The 20,113-nt window shown below is 43.0% G+C and overlaps 1 long non-coding RNA gene and 1 pseudogene across 3 annotated transcripts in view; one reads left to right on the top strand and one right to left on the bottom strand.

The window, feature by feature from the left end:
• Window positions 1-6,461, bottom strand: part of LOC115031511 (uncharacterized) — a 50,459-nt gene extending 43,998 nt beyond the window's left edge. For 2 of the 3 annotated variants that reach the window (XR_015048679.1, XR_015048682.1), the window contains exon 1: window positions 2,067-3,832. This is a non-coding gene — a long non-coding RNA (uncharacterized LOC115031511). Of the gene's footprint in view, window positions 1-2,066; window positions 3,833-5,802 lie in introns of those variants that run through there. The other variant, XR_015048680.1, reaches the window with a different exon arrangement.
• Window positions 6,462-7,597: 1,136 nt separating this feature from the next.
• On the top strand, window positions 7,598-9,620 carry LOC147006303 (uncharacterized; annotated as a pseudogene).
• The last annotated feature ends 10,493 nt before the right edge of the window (window positions 9,621-20,113 follow it).

Genomic DNA, 20,113 nt, shown 5'->3' with positions numbered 1-20,113 from the left:
ACCACCCAGGGTTTTACTTCTTACTAGGGAAAAGTTATAACATAAATAAAATTATAGAGAAAGTAATAAAATAAAACTCATCAAGCAAATTCAGGAAAAAAATGCATGGTCATTGCTATTTCCTATCTGTGACTACTCTGAAATGAACTGGAGATTTAATTTGTAAGTAAGGCATTTAAAGATATGATGTGGAAAAGTGAGGATGGAAAAGATAAAGAGGAAGAATCCCAGGGAGAGAAAACTGAAAATGTGTTGCCAGTGAAGGCAATAAGAGACCAGAAACAGATGCCCTGGAAACAAGATGAAAACGGCCTCCAGGTAAAGGACAGGACCAGCTATGTCCAACACTGATGAGGAGCCACCCAATGAGGTGTGATCAAAGCCAGAGTGACCACTGTGAGAAGTGCCAGGAGTGGTGGGATTCCAGGTGGACATGAAAACATGAGCATGAATGAGGAAGCCTGAAAGGCAGAATCTGGGGCTTCTTCAAAATAACAAAACAGCAGCCAATGTAAATGTTTCAAAAGGAGAAACACCAGTGACGTGAACAGATACAGGGCTGGGTATCGTCATGAACCCATGTGAGAGGGAAGGGTGCCCATGTGTGAGAGGGAAGTGTGCTCATGTGTGAGAGGGAAGGGTGCCCATGTGTGAGAGGGAAGGGTGCCCATGTGTGAGAGGGAAGGGTGCCCATGTGTGAGGGGGAAGGGTGCCCATGTGTGAGAGGGAAGGGTGCCCAGCAGGCAGGGACTGTCTAGGACAGAACTGTGAATAGCAAACAGAGGAAGAGAGAAAGTATCACACATCATAGCCACTGACAACTTTCAATGTTGTATTTACTATGTATTAATAATACCAAAATGCTGTATACAACACAGGAAGATACTCAAGAGTTTAACTGATATACAAAATATTGTTTAATTAAAAAACAAATTCTAGCTGGGCAGTGGTGGCGCATGCCTTTAATCCCAGCACTTGGGAGGCAGAGGCAGGTGGATTTCTGAGTTCGAGGCCAGCCTGGTCTACAAAGTGAGTTCCAGGACAGCCAGGGCTACACAGAGAAACCCTGTCTCGAAAAACCAAAAAAAAAAAAAAAAAAAAAAAAAAAATCAAATTCTTAACCATGACTAGAGTTATGTATCATGCTAAATTTAAAATATTAAATCCTAATATATAGAGAACATATAAATGCTAAAAGTATATATATATATTTATATCTGAGAACATAGTTTTACTAAAAAGTACTAAAACTGTATAGATATTCCAATCCTACAATATAGCTGGACTTAACCTGAAATTGCAAAAACAAACAAACAAAAACTAATAATATCTAAGAATCTCAAGAAACTATTTATATAGGGAAATATAAATTATATGAGCCTGAACTGTATTGGCAGATTAGGTTCCCACAGCAGCATAGATGCTTATCAATGTACAGCTTCCACACAGAGCAGTCCACAGAGAACATGGACTGTCACCTGACCAGCTGGTAAAAGAAGCAAGAGCCTATCCCAATCCACAGCCAGCAAAGTCACGGAGCTATCCAAGTTGCTCTAATAAATATACCGGTACCACTGGGCACTTGCCAAGACCTTTACTAAATGGGAAGAGCTTTTAAATATTTTCATTTAGTCTCTCTTCAATCCATTAGTCAAATAACCTCACCACTTTAACGATCAGGGCTACATACACTTAGGCCAGAATGTTAAACACAATAGCAAACCAGTGCCACTCTAAAAGGCAAGTTGCAGGGCTATGCAAAGTTTGCAAGTGACGGAAACTGTACCAGGCTTCTTATGGACACTTCTCATCAGCCACACAAAATGATGGCATGAGTTCATCATGCATATCAGGCCCAAAAACATGGCAGATTTGGCAGCACCAAAGTGCCAGTCATAAGCATGTGGTACACAAAGAAAGCTGACAGTAGTTCTCAGTTTAAAATGTAGCATCCATGATGGTCAGGCTCTGACCTCTCTACACAGGTGTCTGTCCAAAGTCTGGCAGAATGTCTGGCATAGAGAAGGTCCTCAAGAGTAGTTACTAGCTGGGCTAGTGTCACATACCTATGATTTCAGCACTAGGTAGCCAATCTAGTCTATGTAGTAGGTTCCAAGCAAGCCAGGGCTACAAAGCAAGATCTTCTCCTGAAAGAAAAGAAGGGAAAGAGAAAGAGGGGAGAAGGGGAATAGAAAGGAGGGAGAAAGGGTTACTGAAGGAAATAATGAATAGCCAAGAAACCATAAGCACAGTAAGAATAGCAGTGTGTGAACGAAGCTCAGGAAAGCTACTCTGACAGTTGGGTGGGTGTAAAGGTAAGCAACTAAGCAAGGCTAAAATGCAGAACTACAAAGCAGATTCTTTATTAACAAGATATTCACAGTTATTAACTAATTGAAACATGGGTCCTGTTCATAGCATGACCTAAAACAACAGGATTTTATTTGTTTTTAAATGAAACCATTAGGAAAATTTAAATACCTACTATAAAACAGGTCATTTTTTAGGGATATCTTTGTTTATTTAAGGTGCAACAAACATGTTATATTCTTTTAAAAAAGGTGAAGATATGTAATAGAGTTTGTATACAAATGCTACCAAATGCTACCATCCTTAAGATGTGCTTTAAATCCAGGAAAGGAGGAAAGGAAAACATGTGGAGATTTAAATGAGAATTTCTAGACCATATTCTGACTACCTGTGGAAACACTGGGCAACAGAAACACACAGATTTATGACATTAACTCTACCTTTGTATATGGTAAAACAAATACTGTAAATACTTACAGAGAGCAGCCATATGCTGCTATGCATTTGCCCCACTAGAGAAAAATCATTGAGTAGTATTTTGGGACATACATTGGCAGTTTATCAATGGAGGCCTGCAGAACAGAGCTGTCTTTTCTCCATCCCTGCCAGCTGGTTCACAAGGTGACCAGCCTGGAAATGCTTTGCTTTCCTGTGTTTACTTTACCTGTTCCACAAAAGCCCCGGAATGAAGGAATATGAAGGAATCACAGGTTTCATATCTACTTTCATCCTGGTCCTCTGATACCTCACATTAGCTTCTCCTCTCCTCTCCAGTCCCTTTCCTTGCCACACTAGTTTTGCCTTCTTACTCCAGTCCTCTGCAGTAACTGATGATGCTAAGCCTCTGACCCACCATCCTCATAGGTCCACTGACCCTGGATTCTCTCATGCCCATTCTCTATCCTTTTCCTTAAATACCATCACATCACCAGTATATACTAGAATATTAACTTTTCCCAAACATGCCACTCTTGCTGCTGAGTTCCTCTCTGTTTACCTATTCAGCTATTTTCTTCATATCTCCAAGGAAAACCAAATAAGGATGGGTCAGCCAATTAATTATCTGGATGCCTATTGTGTGCCAAATTCTGAATCCAGGACAAAGGTGACAGAAACAAACATGACAGATGAGGGCATCCTTTAAGCCATAAAATATACCACAAATGGTATTAAAAATTGGTTCAACTGTCGATGAACCTCTAGACCAGACCGTAAGTGCTTTATTTTCCTGTTTCCTCAGAACTTCACACACTGCCCAACAAAGATCCTTAATGAATATCCAGATGATAAAAGAAATAACTCAAGTCAGTGTGTTTGTCTCAACAGTATTTAAACCTCTATAGTACAGGGTTATCCTAACTCTACAAATGGAAGCTAGTAGAGGTGTTTGATAAGGCCTTTTAAAGGAGGGGAAGATGAAGTTCCTGGAGCCAGTCTCACCATAATCAGCCAAAAGCAGCTCTGGTAGTTGTTAGCTACTGTCTTTGTTCTTCTGGACCCTTTGTACCCTCTTTCTACTGACACCTTCTCCTTTCTCACCCCCCCCCCCCGCCCCTAACCCGCCCACTCCACTGTAATGGGGGAAAACCTACCCTTCTCATCCCTACTCATCTGAGCATGTGGTTTCCTCTTGCCACTGACATCTTTCAATTCCTACCCCAGCCCTACACCAAACTTCTCCAGCTGTGGTGCTGCTGCTAGCTCACAGCAACAAGTCTTAAGTCACTCCCATTCCCAGTCAGAGGATGGGAGTGATTTAAAACACCAGGCTGAGGACTATGTCAACAAGGGTTAGAAATCAGGAAACAAAAGGGCTCTAGGAAGATGAAGTGCAAGAATCAGCCTAGTGGTTGATTCCAGTCCCAGACAACTCCTCCAACAATTCCAAACCTAGGACTTGTCTTAAAAGCATGGATGGACACCATGATCAGACAAGACACGGAGGCAACTTGTAGATAATATCTAGACTGGCATACTTGGGGACAAAGGGCAAAACAAAACTACCAGAATATATTCTGGAGGATACTAAAGAACCAATTAGTCTCCCTTCTTTGGTCCTAAGATTGGGTTTGGGTCATTCTTGCTTCTCTGCACAAACCTGAGAAGCAGGAACAACAACTTTTAAAATCAGGGCCACAACTCAGCTCTGCTTAGGAACTATATAGATAGACTCTAGGCCCTAAGATAGGGCAAGACACCTTCCAGTATCCAGAAAAAGGGCTTAGAAAAAAAGAAGTTTCCCAGTACAGAATAATTCTGACTATCTATTTTTCCTCTCATGAAGTCACTGTAAATACACACAATCTTCAAGACCTTTGATGTCTGAACCAGTCCCAGCAATACCCTTCTCCCTGTCCCTCTCCCTCTCTGTCTTGGAATTTGCTCTGTAGATCAGGCTAGCCTTGAACTTACAGGTATACATCTGGCTCTGACTCCCAAGTGCTGGGATTCAAACCCTGGGTCACCAAAGCCCGGTTGGCAAATTTTTATCTTAAATGTCTTAAAAGGTGAGACAGCTTAAATATTTCAAGCTTGCAGGGCTATGGCTGTTGCAACTACTTAACCATGTCACTGTGGTAATACATAAGCAACAGACGTTTCTAATACCCAATAAAGTACAAGAATGGGCACCTGTTCTATAGGTCACAGTTTTGTTCACGGGGGCCTGCTTTTTTAGCATCTTATGTTTCAAAGAGGAACAGAGGCCACCATGTACCTATATACCACTACTGTGAGATTCAGGCCTCCATTTCTGCTACTTGCCCTACAAAGCACTGAAAAAGATCCAGACTGCTTACTCTAAAAACCTAGGCTGAATTAGAAACTTGAGCAAAAATGTAAATGGCTGTAGACATCATTTTGGAGGGCTTCAGAGACAGAAAAACTAGATTCCTTATATTAGATGTTAAGACCTGGAAAGGAAAGAAAGGCATCTAGAATGGTGTAGCTGGCAAGGTCCACTGACTCTGTGCTTCTACTCTGTAAGTGATAGATAGAAGAAAAGCATGTCAACAGCACACTGGCAGAGGCAAGGACCCATAGCACTTTTTGGGCCTCTACTTTCCTAATGCTTTGATCCTTTAATCCAGTTCCTCAAGCTGTGATAACCTGCAATCGTAAAATTACTTCATTGCTATTTCTTAACTGTAATTTTGCTACTGTTATGCATCATAATGCAAATATCTATCTGTGTTTTACCATAGTCCCAGGTGACCCCAGTTAAAAGATTGTTCTATCCCCTAAGGGGTTGTGACCCACAGGTTGAGAACTACTGCTCTAAGTGAATGGCAATGACCAAGAATGCAATATGGGAAGGCATGCATCTGCATGTGTCAATTTTTCAGGTACTCCAACATGGCTACTAAAAAGAAAAAAACATGTAAACAAATAACTCCATTTTAAAAATAGATAGGTCTGGTAGAAAATGTAGATGTTTGACAGAGTCTAAAGGGGTCTTGGGATAATAAATAAGAACAAGGCATACACATGTACCTTAAAGCTTGTCCTAGAACCTCTTCCCAGAACTAACTTCCATGTCAAACTCTGTATAGATCATAAATGTTTCTAGACTTGATATTCCAACTTCATTCTAAAGATGCCGAAAAAGAAATCAAATGAGTCTCCCTTGAACAAGTTTGAATACTAACTTTCTTATTTCTACCAACCATTATGGCTCAAAATTTTAGCACCTTCCTTCCCCATGTTCTGTGCCCAAACCAAAATGGCTTGTCTGACTTGCCTCTCCCTTCCATTTCCACAGGCTTCACTCTAACTCCCACAGTTTTGTATCTTGCCTGTCTTCTGCCTGTACCACCTCTCCCAGCCTTTCCCAGGCGTATAATAATGCAGAATCATAATCCATATACTCATCCTCCATCCGTGCATACAAACCTCTTCAAGGTCAAGGCTCACTGCTACCTCTGTGGCTTCCAAGATTCCAGAACCTCACCTAATTTAGGGGTGCAAAATAATTGCTCACTGAATGAACCCTGGCTTTAATTATGAGGCAAGTTGCTACTTCCCACAAACCTGAACCCAGAGGCCCTCTGCCATCTCACTCTCCCCTTTCCACCTGTCTACCATTCTGAAAACAACCTCCCAAGGAGCTGATCAATTCCTGACCCTCTCCATGTTCCTGTCATTGCTGCATCATATCTCTGCCCACGCCTGGCTAGCCCTGCCCTGTGATGACGTCCATGCCCTCCCCTCCCCCATCCCACCCCCGTGTATTCAACTCCCACACAGCTGCCAACTGTAGAGCTTTAGGGGAGCAAGAGGACACAGGAAAGGGGGATATTATAAAAATTGGACAATGAAGGGCATAAAGGGGGGACGCTGGAGTCTTTGATCCCTAGGGACACCATCCTCCCAATGGGTAAGGTTGGCAGCACTTGAAAGAGCAGGAGGAGGAGGAGGAGCCAGATTTTTCCACTGAACGGAAAGCATGATTTTCACCACTGCTTCTGTTGCCCTGGTAACCAGGGACAGCCCAGTGGAGAGTACAGTAAAAGAACACCATGTTTATCTTTGCTGTCTGATCCACTTCCCTGTACATCCTTCCCTGGCTACCTCTTGTCCCCTAGGCCTGCTTCAAATGCCTTGTAATGCCAGCATCACTGTTCTAGTCTGCTGCTCAAAACCTCAAGGTCAGAACTAATCCTTATTATCAAGCACAATGTATGATATGTTCCACATCTTGGAGTCATTCCACCATATCCACCTGCCATGCCGGGGAGAATGGCATCCACTTAACCAAACAACTCACTAGGCAGGATGAAATGGAGAAGACTGCCCAGTCAGCACCTTCCTTACTACTAGACTCCTGGGGTACACTGAGAACCTGCTTGGTCAAACCCTCCTGTTCCAGGATCAGAAGGAGCCTGTCTGGGGATGAGCTGGGAGAATAGCTCTATCCAAAATCTTCCACAGATCCTTTCTCCTACATGGACATGGGCACCCTATCAGTGTGACCTCAGAACAGAGACAGAGCTATCACCATGGGAGATTATATAAGTGTTGCATAACATGGTGGCACCATTAGCACCAATGCAGTTATCCAATGCCACTGACAGGCCAGGAGTGGAAACCAGCCCAAGGGGCTGGCATACAATCCTCTTGCCACCAGTGCCAAAGAAACCCAGGCTCTTGCTGCCTCAGCCCTGCCTATACCTGCTCCTTCCACCCCAGAAGACAGAAAGATTTCCCTGGCTCTTGCATTCTTCTTCCCCTGTTGGGTGGCAGATGGAGGTCACAACACCAACACCACCTGGCTAACAGCAGACTCTATATGACCTGGCAGGAGAGCATTCAGGAGTCTGGGAAAGGGACGGGTAAGGTCTAGAGACCCCTCTATCCTGACACAACAAATGATGCAGCAGCAACAGGTTTGGCTGTGACAGCTGTCCTCTGCTCTGTCATTTGCTGTCTCTAAAAAACAAATAACGCTAAAAGGGGGAGGGGGCAGGGCGGGAAAGTGGACCATATGTTTGGCAAATGCTAACTAGGAAAGGGTCCAGAGTCAATTCACCCTGTTTCCCCATAGCCCCATTTTTCCTAAAGGAAAGCTAACCCACCACCTAGGAACTTTAACTGCAGCACATAGAGCTGTCAACAACTCCGACCTCAGCTGCTCCATCTCTGCTGCTGCCTAGGTCGTCAAAGCAGCTACCCCCAAGGGCTTGCTCCTCCCCCAACTCGGCGGCGCAGGCGTTTGTGGCTGGTGGCTACGCAGGCGGGTCAGGGGCCGCTGGTGGCCAGTTCAGAGCTCCATTCAAGTCTCCCATCACCACTACCACACCCACGTTATTAATGGGAGGGTGTGGGACCGCAGAGAACCTGCCCGGTGGCATCCCCTCTGGCTGCACCTGCGTGTCCCAAGCTACGCCTTGGCCTTTCCTCACGCACCTCCGCGCCTCTGAAGAGCTAGAAGGAGCAAGCTCCTACGTCTCGAATGTACTGCGCCGGTCCTCGCCCCTCAACCACCTGTCTCTGCTTCCCTTCCACGAAGCTTCTCCAAGTCGCCGCACCCCTGTTGCAGTAACACGCTCGCCGCCTACTGGGAAGCCGAGTCACGGGGCACCGTTCAGGTTCTTGCGCCCCGGTCTGCGGCCCCTCAGGCCTGCGCCGCCCAGGCCGCGATCCGCGCCCGCCCGCCTGTGAAGCAGCAGCGGAGGGGTAGGTGCGGCCGGATCCGGCAAGGAGAGGTCACGCGCGGCCGACCGGGCTTATCCCGTGCCGCAGCTCCTACCTGAGCGGCCGCCGACTTCCGACGCTGCACAGCAATCGCGGCCCCAATGCGCGGCGACCCGCGGAGGCGCAACACTGCGGACTCCGCTTCGAGAGCTCCGCCCGCTCTTCCCACGCTCCGCGTCCGCGCTGCGCCACCCTGCGGCCAAGTCCGGCGTTGCGACTGCTGGGAACGCGGTCGCCGCCGCCCTTCTGTCTGAACTGCGGCAGAGGAACTAGCCAACTACAGTCTCACCGCAAACAGGCCCGCCTTAGCCTGAGTGCTTCTTCAGAGCTGTCCAGATCCTCACTGGTCCTGGTTCCTCTGCCCTGTTCTTCCAAAGTTTCTCTCTCGCCATGCCTCTTGTAAGGTAAAGGGTAAGAGATGTGGGTCGAGCTCAGGCAACCAAGGGCCTGGATGGTGAGATTCCCAGATTATGCTTCTGTCTACCTGTAAATTCTTGCTCAGGAGATGTTTTCTTGAGAGTTCTCTGACTTAGACCCTTTAGAGAATTGGAGAAGAGCTGTCAACCCTCTCTCTTTCCAGAAAAATGCACACCCACACAGAAGCAGAGATTTGTATTCGGGGCATTTTGAAACTTCTCAGATTACCATAACCACCAACTTCAGACCTCTGTAGGTGTCCATGGCAGGCAAACCAGTTGGCAGTTTCTGAATCTGCCACCTTGCTGTCCTTTTGGGACATCTTCAACAGTCTCCGGGCCTATGTTTCTGACTAAAAAACAAAACAAAACAAAAAATAAACAAAACAAAACAACAACAACAACAAAACCTTTTTGTAATCCCAGTGATGGGGAGTGGAGCAGGCTGGTTGCTGGCCAGTTTAGCAGAAACCTGAACTCCAAGATTTAGTGAAAGATTCTGTCTTGAAAAATAAGGTGGAAAGGACTAGAGGAAGATAAAGGATCTCCACCCCCTCTTTAAAGACCAACACATGAGCCTCTTGCTCCTTTATGATTTCCCAGCATCACATTCATTCTGCTTTTTAACCACTGTTAGATATACATGCACCTGTTGCTATTTCTTCAGTTGATTGTAAAGTCTTTTAAGATCAGTGTTTTGGAGCCGGGCGTTGCACGCCTTTAATCCCAGCACTCGGGAGGCAGAGGCAGGCAGATTTCTGAGTTCGAGGCCAGCCTGGTCTACAAAGTGAGTTCCAGGACAGTCAGGGCTATACAGAGAAACCCTGTCTCAAAAAACCAAAAAAAGAAAAAAAAAACCCAACAACAACAACAACAAAACCAAAAAAATCAGTGTTTTCCTTCTGCAACTAAGGTAATTTACATGGTTACGTTATTTTTCCACAGTTTTAAATATTCCAAGTGAAGGAGTTCAGGGGAATAAAAAGCCCAGGGAGATACCCAGAGGAAACTATAACCTCCTTCACTCTGGTTGCTCCAACACCAATATATATTCTCCCATGGCTTCAAGGTGGTGAAGTTAATCTCATTTCCTTCTCTTCTGGACAGAAGCAGCCTCGATTAATTGATTGTTAGAGGGAGCTAGGATACAAGTTCATGCAGAATGCTTCTGTAAAGCATCAAATGTTCTACCACTAGTGTCCATGAGTCCAATAAGGAGTGCCATCCCCTACTCATCATTGCACCCGATAGAAGAAACCACAATGCCATCAGGTATTTTTCACTTCCTACAAGTCGATCATCATGTTCTATGATTTTCCCTGGGAGATATATACAAACCAACCTATGACAGCCAAGGAAACAATTCTACTCAAGTTTAGCTCAGTGAACCAGTGAATGTATTGGGGTGCCTTCTAGGAACATGGATGACTGAAGGTAGCTGCATCAACTGAAAAGCCCACTCTCACCATGAGTGACAACTCATCAAATCTGCGACTGTGGAACTTCCTGCCCTATTTACAGACATCTTCTCTCCCCAGCTATTGTTATTACTGCTTATATAACCTTAGGGAGGGACCTTGTGGCTTGTAAATTTCAGGAGCTTCTTGAGACTTTGAACCTTGTAAATTTAGTTTGCTAAACTGAATCTTAGGAAGATTGCCTCCAGGAGAACATGTTTCAGTAAGGAAGCAACTCTACAGCATATCATATCTATACTCTACTTTTTAAATCAAATCTTAGAGGTCTTCTTCCTCTCTATTCTCCTCATCAAGACCATTATTTCTTTTCTGAATTTCCATATTCGTCTCCAGCCCACCTACACTTCCTGCTTTCAACCTCACCAGGCTCAGATCCAAACCCACATCTGCTGTGGCCTGTATGTGTGTCCTCTTAAAAATTATTTTCAAATCTAGAGGGCCAATGTGACAGTATTTGGAGTTAAAACCTTTGGGATGTAGTTAGGCCATAAAAGTGAGGCTTCTATGAATGGGATTGATGTCTTTAAAGAAGGGATATTTGCAGGATACAAGCTGCACACAAATACAATCTCAGTACTTTAGAGTCACAGCAGGAACATCATGAGTTTCTGAACAACCTAGGTTACATATCTAAAATAAATAAATAAATAAAAGGATGCACCTGGGAACTTCCTCATTCTTACTGCATTCTGCCACTTGAAAAAAACAAGAAGACAAGATAAACAACTGTAAAAACAGAGGTTGACCTTCACCAGATACAAACTTCCCAGCCACCTTGATCTTGGGCTCCTCAGCTTCTGGAAATATAAGAAACAGGCACCTGTTGTGTAATCTATCCAGCAAATGGTTTTCTATTATACTTCAGACAAAAGACAACAAACATTCCAGGCTGAACAGTTTCAAAAAATATCAATCACTTTTGTACTTAAAACTATGTAAGATCCTGTAGTGGTTTGAGAGAAAGTGCCCTCCATAGCCTCATAGGGAATGGCACTACTAGGAGGTCTGGCCTTGTTGAAGTAGGTATAACTTTGGTGGAGGAAGTGTGTTACTGGTGGATGAGCTTCGAGGTCTCAGAATCTCAAAACTAGGCCTAGTGGCTCACAGTCGTTTCCCTGCTGCCTACAGATTTAGATGTAGAACTCTCAACTACTTCAGGACCATGTCTGCTTGCAAGATGCCTTGCTTCCCACCATGATAATAATGGACTAAACCTCTGAACTGTAAGCCACCCCCAATTAGCAGTTTTCTTTTGTAAGAGTTGCTGTGGTCATGGTGTCTCTTCACAGCAACTGAAACCCTAAAACAGTGCTAAACCCCTTCACCAGGCTCATTAGTCCTCAACGATCTGTCCTTAATTGTATCTTCATATGTACACACGCACACACATGCACGAGTACACTTTTCTTTAATTGCATGCTTTAAAACAGTAGCCTTCCCATTCAGTAGTGAACACTCTCCCTGCTACATCCTACTCAACTTCAGCTATCCCTTTTGTGTTCTCTTGCTTCTCTGTTCTGAGTCCATTCTTTTTTTATGACATTAGCTGTTGCTAATCAATACTGCTGTTTGCTTCTGTGACATCTGCTTTCCCTGCCATAGTGAGACCTCTGCACTAAGATTCTCCAGGCCAAGAACAATACCTGATGTTGGATAGAAGAATGCACATTACCATTAAGTAAAAGGTAGACTATAACACACATACCCTTTAAGAGACTCTGGGGCAAATATAGTAGTACTCTGAAATGTGGTAACACCAGGCTTTATAATAATAATAATAATTATTGTTATTTATTAGATATTTTCTTTATATACATTTCAAATGCTATCCTGAAAGTTCCCTATACCCTCCCTCCGCCCTGCTCCCCTACCCACCCACTCCTGCTTCTTGGCCCTGGCATTCCCCTGTATTGGGGCATATAAAGTTTGTAATACCAAGGGGCCTCTCTTTCCAGTGATGGCCAACTAGGCCATCTTCAAGACCAGGCTTTTGTTCTGATTAATTCTGTTTACTTGTTTTTATTTTTTGTTTTTTGATATAATGTCTTGTTATATAGGCAAAGCAGACTTCAAACTCATAATCCTCCTGTCTCAGTCTTCAGAGTGCTAAGAATACAAGTGTTTGACACCTGGCAGAAGGATAGATTTTAAATACTAGAATTGCTTACTGTTTTCAAATTATTTTTAATCTGACTCTTCAATTTTCTTAACTGAAAAAGGGATGATAGCACCCAGTATTGCTTTTAGATGTATGTGGTGGTACTTTATAATTTGAAAATACTCTCCATCTATGTATTAGTTATGTAATATCACTTCACTTGATCCTCACAGTAACATTTTCACTTCTCAGCTGACATTTTTCAATTTGCATTTTAGGAAACTGAAGTAGAGCAATGGAACACAATTTGTCATAGGTTACCTAGCTAGTCACCAGGCAACAGAAATTTGAGGATGGGTTCCAAGTCTAGGTATTCTCTACCACCGCCAACCACCCCATCTGCTCCTTCATTCCAGCTCCAGAGGGGAAAGAAATGTTAAGACACACATGTCACAGACAGGGAAACACAGAACTGCTGTAAAAGGCAGTTTGGGAAAAGTTAGTTAGAATAGGAAGATATGGACTAAAGACTCAGTGACCTTGAGGCTAATTCTATATACTCAAATCTTCATCCCTTTTTGTACTCTAAAGGATAACTTCAATTGACAGATCATCTTTGTATGTCACTGGACACATTCAGGCTCCAAGATTACCAGAAGCTGGAGTCTATTTACTCCATATTTACAATTCTGCTCATTACCAAACAGTTATCAAACTCTTACTAAATGTTTTGTTTCGAATTGTAGATGTCTGGCCAAATTTACCTCTCCAAGCCTCAATTTTTCCATTCTGCAAAATGGGATTGATAATATTCCAGCACATAGCTGTTATGAGAGTTAAGCAAGATGATAAAACAGATGTTGGAAACACCTGCTCCAACATCCCACCCTGTTTCAGATGGTTTTTATGTTCATCAGATGTCTGTTTAGTAACTCAGCAAAGGATAGAGGGTGCTTAGGAACTTGAAAAGCACAGAAGGAGTAGGAAGGCAGTGGTTCTCTCCTACCATCTCTTTCGTAGAGATGGAAACAGCTTTAAGGCTCAGGGATTTTGGGACTGTCTAACAGTGGCATATGAGTTATATCAGGTAATGTCAGCTACATTGATGGCTGTTGCCTGAAACCACAAAAATATGTTATGCAAAAGCATTTTTTTTCAAATAAACTCAGGTTATCTCTATGTATCCCAGTTTGGCCCCAAACTTGTAGTCCTCCTGCCTCAGCCTCCAAACTATTAGGCTTCGGGGCATGTATTACCACACTCTCACATAGAAGAAATTTGATAAGATGCTTTTCCAAGACCTTAGTGGGTAGGAAGCCACAACCAGTGAGTACCAAGACAGAAGAAGGAGGAGGAGGAGGAGGAGGAGGAGGAGGAGGAGGAGGAGGAGGAGGAGGAGAAGGAGAAGGAGAAGGAGAAGGAGAAGGAGAAGGAGAAGGAGAAGGAGAAGGAGAAGGAGAAGGAGAAAGAAGAAGAAGAAGAAGAAGAAGAAGAAGAAGAAGAAGAAGAAGAAGAAGAAGAAGAAGAAGAAGAAGAGCAACGTAGTTTTTATGACTGACTACAGTTGGTATCAGGGCTCATTTGAGGCTTCTTTTTGGGAATTCCCAGAGACAAATGGGAAAGAATGATAGAAACAACTTTGAAAACATCAATGAAATCATCAAAGTTACTAAAAATATGCAGGACAGAAATGGTGTTAGGCACTTAGTAAGATCTCTCTCTCTCTCTCTCTCTCTCTCTCTCTCTCTCTCTCTCTCTCATCTGTAGTGAGGTTTGGTCTAATGCTGCTTGTATTATGACACTGAGGGACCATGCCCCTAGTTGGTTTTGATTCGTAAGTAAAGTTGCTGGCAGCCAATGGCTGGGCAGGGCAGAGAGACATGGAGCATTTAGGATTCCAGGGCAATGGATCAAAGGAGAAAAAAGGAAAGATCCCCCAAAGCTGGGAGAAGGTGAAGGAGAGGAGAAGCTGGCCTGAGAAGGTGCAGGGCAGAGAGCTTAGCCATCATTAGGAGCCAGAGTGGCCCCAAGAAGGCTGTCAGACTGGTTCTGGGGCAACAAAGATGAAATACAGATTTTAGTAAATAATGACTTAGGAATATTGGAGGGAGGTGGATTAGCCACGTAGAGGTTAGGAAGTAAACCAGCCATTGAGCTATTTCAGGCATATCAAAATATAAAGGCTCTCTCTCTCTCTCTCTCTCTCTCTCTCTCTCTCTCTCTCTCTCCCTCTCTCTCTCTCTCTCTCTCTCTCTCTCTCTGTGTGTGTGTGTGTGTGTGTGTGTGTGTATTTCATTCGGGAACTCAGAACATTGGGGTGGGTAGTGAGGAGCCCTCACTGCCACCACAGGGATCAATTTGCATACTTAATTGTGTGTGTGTGTATATATATGTATATATATATATTTCACAGGTCTTCTTGTGATTATAGTATTATATCATTATAGTAGATTTTTTTCTTTAAAGATTAAAACATTTTTTCCCTTTCTGTTCAACAAAGACAACAGCCCTTTGATTTTTTGATAAATGTTCCTTTCCTTGTAGCAGGTGGATTTGCCCCAGGCACTAAGAACTGTGCTTTTAAAACATACAGAAGCACAGCTGTTTGTATCTGCTGCATCTTTTTTCTCCTATTTTCTGCCCTGAAGGCTAGGTTTTCTCTGCTCTGTCAAGCTGATAATATGTGGAAGGGAGAGAAAAGTTCTAACTAATAGAGTAATTAGGGATACAAGCCTTTAATAACTGATTATAGGAAAGTCATTCCCCACCCTTCAGTGATTAATTTATTTATTGCTGTTGTGCTACATTAGGGTAAAGTAGTCAACTTCTAACTATTGGCAACTTAAATCTATCACGTCTTCTTTCTCTTTCTCCTTGCTGTGTGTGTGTGCTCAGGCAATATGAAAGAATGAAATCAGCTGACAGGCAGCTTTGCCAGATGTGCTAGGACCCTGATGTCACCTTTTTTCACATTATTTGTAGGAACTGAAAATCCAGCTACCCTTATGTAGTGAGAATTTTGGAATTTTGGTTTCTTTGAAAAACACAGAAATATTATGTTCTTCATTTAATCCTGTGTGTGGGGATATGGGGCTGCTTTGCAGCAGCTGACTTTGATTTGCCTTGTGCTCTCATTCGTGTGTGATTTTGCCAGCTGCAGATAGTTTCTGCAATTGTGTGACATTTGGAATTCTGGGGACTTTTCAGAGGGTATATAAATGCTAGAGCCCTAAGGGGTGGGAGTTGTGGGTTGTTGGTTGGTTGTTGGTTGCTGTTTGTCTTGGGTTGTTAAGTAGTCATACACAAAGATGAAACAAGAAGAAATTAGATAGCCTAACTTTGGAGATAAAATTTGTTCCAAGAAGCTCAGCAACTCTAATCAGCAGGATAAAGATAACATCATCCCATTTCTGACCCCTGAGAAATAAAGATTCAGGGTTTTCTTTTTTTCTTTTTCCCTCTCCTTTTTACTCTCATATCTAGTGAGGTTTATTCAAGTCTTTTCAAGAAAGAATCATGTAACAAGTGGGAATCCATTTGTTATTCTCTAAGGTTGATCTGAGGATTCAATGAAGTAAGTTGTGTCAAGTCCTTAGTACATACTAAGCCCTCAGTAGCTATTAAATATACCTAGTACATAGGAAGATAATTTGATGGATGCTAGTAGAATAAATGAGTAACATAATTTATGAGTAGATTATGAAGCCTTGAAGCTCAAAGGGGTGAAAATAAGAGGAAATGAATAATAAATCAAAATAATAAGGGCCTTTGCTTGAGTGCTTATCAATCAAGGTCTATGTTCTGAGCTAATTGCTTCTTGTACATTCTTTCATTTAATCCTATGTAACCTGATTTTTATCAGCCTCCTTAAATCATGGTTTGTTTGTATCAAAAGCCTGAGCCCCTCATGCAAAATTATGTGAGAACTGTGTGTTCTCCCAAGACCTCCAAGGGCTCACATATTCATGTACCCTTAGGAATGCCTGGGCCAGCTGAACTCATGCTCCTGAAACTGCTTCTGGAAGATACTGGCTGCTGCTTCTTCTTTCTTCCTCTTCCTCCTCCTCCTCCTCCTCCTCTTCCTCCTCTTCCTTCCTTCCTTCCTTCCTTCCTTCCTTCCTTCCTTCCTTCCTTCCTTCTCCTCCTCTTCCTCTTCTTCCTCTTCTTCTTTCTTCTTCCCCAGAACACAGGCATTTTGCACAAAGACTTTTACTGACAGTAGGCACAATGCAGCAGAATACTTACAGGTTCACCAATGCAGCCACACTTAAAGTCCTCTATTTATGCTCCCATGTCCTTCCCAGTTGTTCTGCACCAAGTGCCCTGCTGCAACCATGTTTCCATCTCTCTAATATTCTCAGCCATGTCTCTAGTGCCTCCCATATCTTCCTGAAAACAGTAGATTATTATGCAAAGAAATTTATCTTTTGAACAAAGTCTCCACTCTAGGCTATTTTCAGTCTGAGGTCAGAAAAAATCTTCGCTGCTCATCCTCTTAACGATTTAATGTGTTTGTGTGCACCTATATGAATTCATATATACCACGTCTTATACTGATGCCTGCAGAGTCCAGAAAGCAGCAGACAGCAGATCCCCTAGAACTGGAGTTACAGGTCGTTGTAAGCCATCTGTTGTGGGTATTAGGAGCAGAGCCTCCATTCTATACAAGAACAATGAGCTTTCTTAGCCACTGAACCATCTCTCCAGTCTCTCTTCTGCTTTCTTTAAACAAATGTTACTAAAGAGGTTTCTTTGACCAATGAGCTAATTACTTCTGAGATTCTGTCCCACCCTATTGAAGACATGGGGCTGTCATTTGTGGCATAACAACTTTTTATATATTATTTTCCCCCTTTTTTCACAAATGAGGAAACAGAGAGTGAAGAGGATTTGAAATGTAATACAAGGTCACATAGTTAATATCAGATTATCCAACTGTAGCTTGTCTGACTCCAAAGCCTCATGGGTTGACCACAAAGCAGCTCAAGCAGGTCCAAGCAGTTCTATTCATGGACTAAGTGTAACTTAGGAAATCCTTCTGTGTGAGCTCAGAGGACAGTGAATTGATTGACCAATGACATTCAGATGAGTTAAAGTTTAGAATAACTACTGGTCTATAGTTTTGTGTCTGAGACCCTTACAATGCCACAGTCCATCTCTGCTGAATGGCTGTTCTGATTGCTTCATCTGCTGGTGCTGCTATCCCTGAATTACATTGTGTGGTGTTCATCTTTGGTAAGTCATGCTCAGGGAAGACAAAGCAGACAGTCCTTTGCTTATTGAATACTAACGTCATATGTAAATCAATTTCATCAATTTGTTTGCCAGTGGTGTCTAAAATAACTAGCCAAATTATGGAAGCTCCTATAAAAAGTTCTACAACGAGCTATGAAAAGAATAGTTCATTGCTGTCCTAGTTTTGTCTCTGTTAATACGATCAAACACTGACCAAATTCAACTTGGAGAGAAAAGAGGTTACCTGACTTATCAAGGGTAATTAGGACAAGGGCTCAAGACAGGAACCTGGAGACAAAAACTGGAGTAGAGATTGTGGGAGAATGTTCCCCACTCCCTTGTTCTCAGGTTCATATCCTGCTATCTTTCTTATAGTTCACAGGACTGCCTACATTGATCAACAATTCAGAAAAACCATATAGACATACCCTCCAGGCCAATCTTGTAAATGCAATTCCTCAAATAGTGTTCTGTCCTTTGGTAGCCATCATGGTTATCAGGTCAACTCTTAAAATATCACAGTGATTGTCTGCAGGCCTCAGTACTAAGATTTCCGTCTCCACCAATGGGTCTTGGAACATATTGAAGAGGAAGCTTATCATAGTTCTGAATATTACCTGAAAATGTATGTGTATTTTTACTAAGCTAAAATATTTTGCTGACTTTCTCCTCTTCTAGAGCTCTTTGAATGCCTGCTTTATCCTGTCTTTAGAGCAGCAGCCACACAATGCCCTTGATAAGACTTGTTGAATGGCTAAATTGCAATAGAAAACCCTTGGGCTATGAGTAGGTTTATAAAGAAATGAGTAGCATCCTATTGCAAAAATGTTAGCCTATCCCTGAGCTTATGGCTTGGCAAAGGGACATAAGTTTGATTTGTTTAGAAGAGATAAAAAGAGGGTAGTATACTTGTCCAGACTTGAAGGACACTGTCATATATCTGTTTATATGAAAATCTGGCAAGAGTCCATGCACATAGTCATAATGAATGTAGAGCCTCAGAGCCTCCCAGGATTTTTGTTCTAGGCTCAGGACCTGCTAGGCTTTTGAGTCCTGCACAGTATGCAGTGGTGAAATGATGCAAAAATGTAGTTCTAAACTCACTCTGAAACATGCCACTGGCATCAAGATACCCAATTAAAAGAACCCAGAAGCCTCTGCAGAAGTGCGGGAAGCGAAGATGAGAATAAGCCTCATGCTCAGGGCATCCTTCCTAAATCTTTGGTGTGGGTTTGCTGTACACAGGGAGTGGAACTAAATGTATCGTTAAAGTCCTCTCCATTGTTACCCTGCTATGTGTGCGTGTGCGTGTGTGTGTGTGAATAATGTGGTAAACAGGACTAGATTGTTAAGGGTAGGCCAACACAAGAAAGAAACCCAGCAAACACAAGATACCAGTACTGAGGCTGAACAGTGGGAGCCCAGCAGGGCCAGCAGGTGGTGCCATTGCTGCATCATGATGGGAAAGGAGGTTTTAAGGAAGCAAATGAGGCCTTTAGAGTAAGCTTCTAAGCTATCATGGACACTACTCATCTATCCCCAGAACATACATGTACCTTTCCCCTAAGTCTTTACCCTCAAAAGCTCAGAGTAAAATGATTCTGAGGCCCAGGTGCTGTTTCTCCTCCCTCTAATGTTTCCAAAGACTCCATTCCCAGAACCTATTACTTCCAGACAGCACTAACCAGGGCCAGACCCTTAACTGGTCATTCATTGTAAAACATGTTACCAAATGGAAGCTAACTAGACTTTTATGTTCAGTCACCATCTTGCCTTTCTCTGATCCCCCAAACAGTCACCACATTTTGGGCAAGGTTGAGCCTTGTCCCTTAGTTTCCCTAATCCTAGGGAGAAGTTTCCATTAGCAAAGTTAGACAAAAACTAGAAATAAATAGGTTGAAGATGTGTCTGATTTTGACAAGATAAGACTTAAGGAATACATTTTTGTTTAACCTCTGACTCCCTATGCACTTAGGGGTGTTTCTAGAGGCCTCTGAAAGTCCAGCATAACCCTTTCCACTTCCTGTGGCATGAGGGCAGATCACCTAGAATCTGGTGTGAGCAAGTGCTTATATGTGGCTGCTGTAATCTGGGATTGGTAGCCAGATACAGAATAGAGCTCACATAGTCCTGTCTGGTTGTGCTATGAGCTGGGTTAGAGGATGCTCATATAATATGACTCCTTTACCCCCTCATTTGTATATTTTGCATGCAGCTGCTTATATGCCTCTCTTCTCAGAAAGATGTTTCTGAATACCCAACATGCCTCACCCCTTTGAAAGAACATTTCAGCCTGCCCTTCTCCCTACTATGGAAAGCTTTCAACCTCTCTGCCTCTCAACATGGAAAGGAACTTTTCACAAAGTCGCAAGTTCTGGGTGTCC

The sequence above is a fragment of the Mus caroli genome, unplaced genomic scaffold (genome assembly GCF_978045245.1).
Source record: "Mus caroli unplaced genomic scaffold, Mus_caroli_1 scaffold_1, whole genome shotgun sequence".
NCBI lineage: Eukaryota > Metazoa > Chordata > Mammalia > Rodentia > Muridae > Mus > Mus caroli.
Note: the sequence above shows the minus strand (reverse complement) of the source record. Positions and strands in the feature narration are given on the sequence as shown.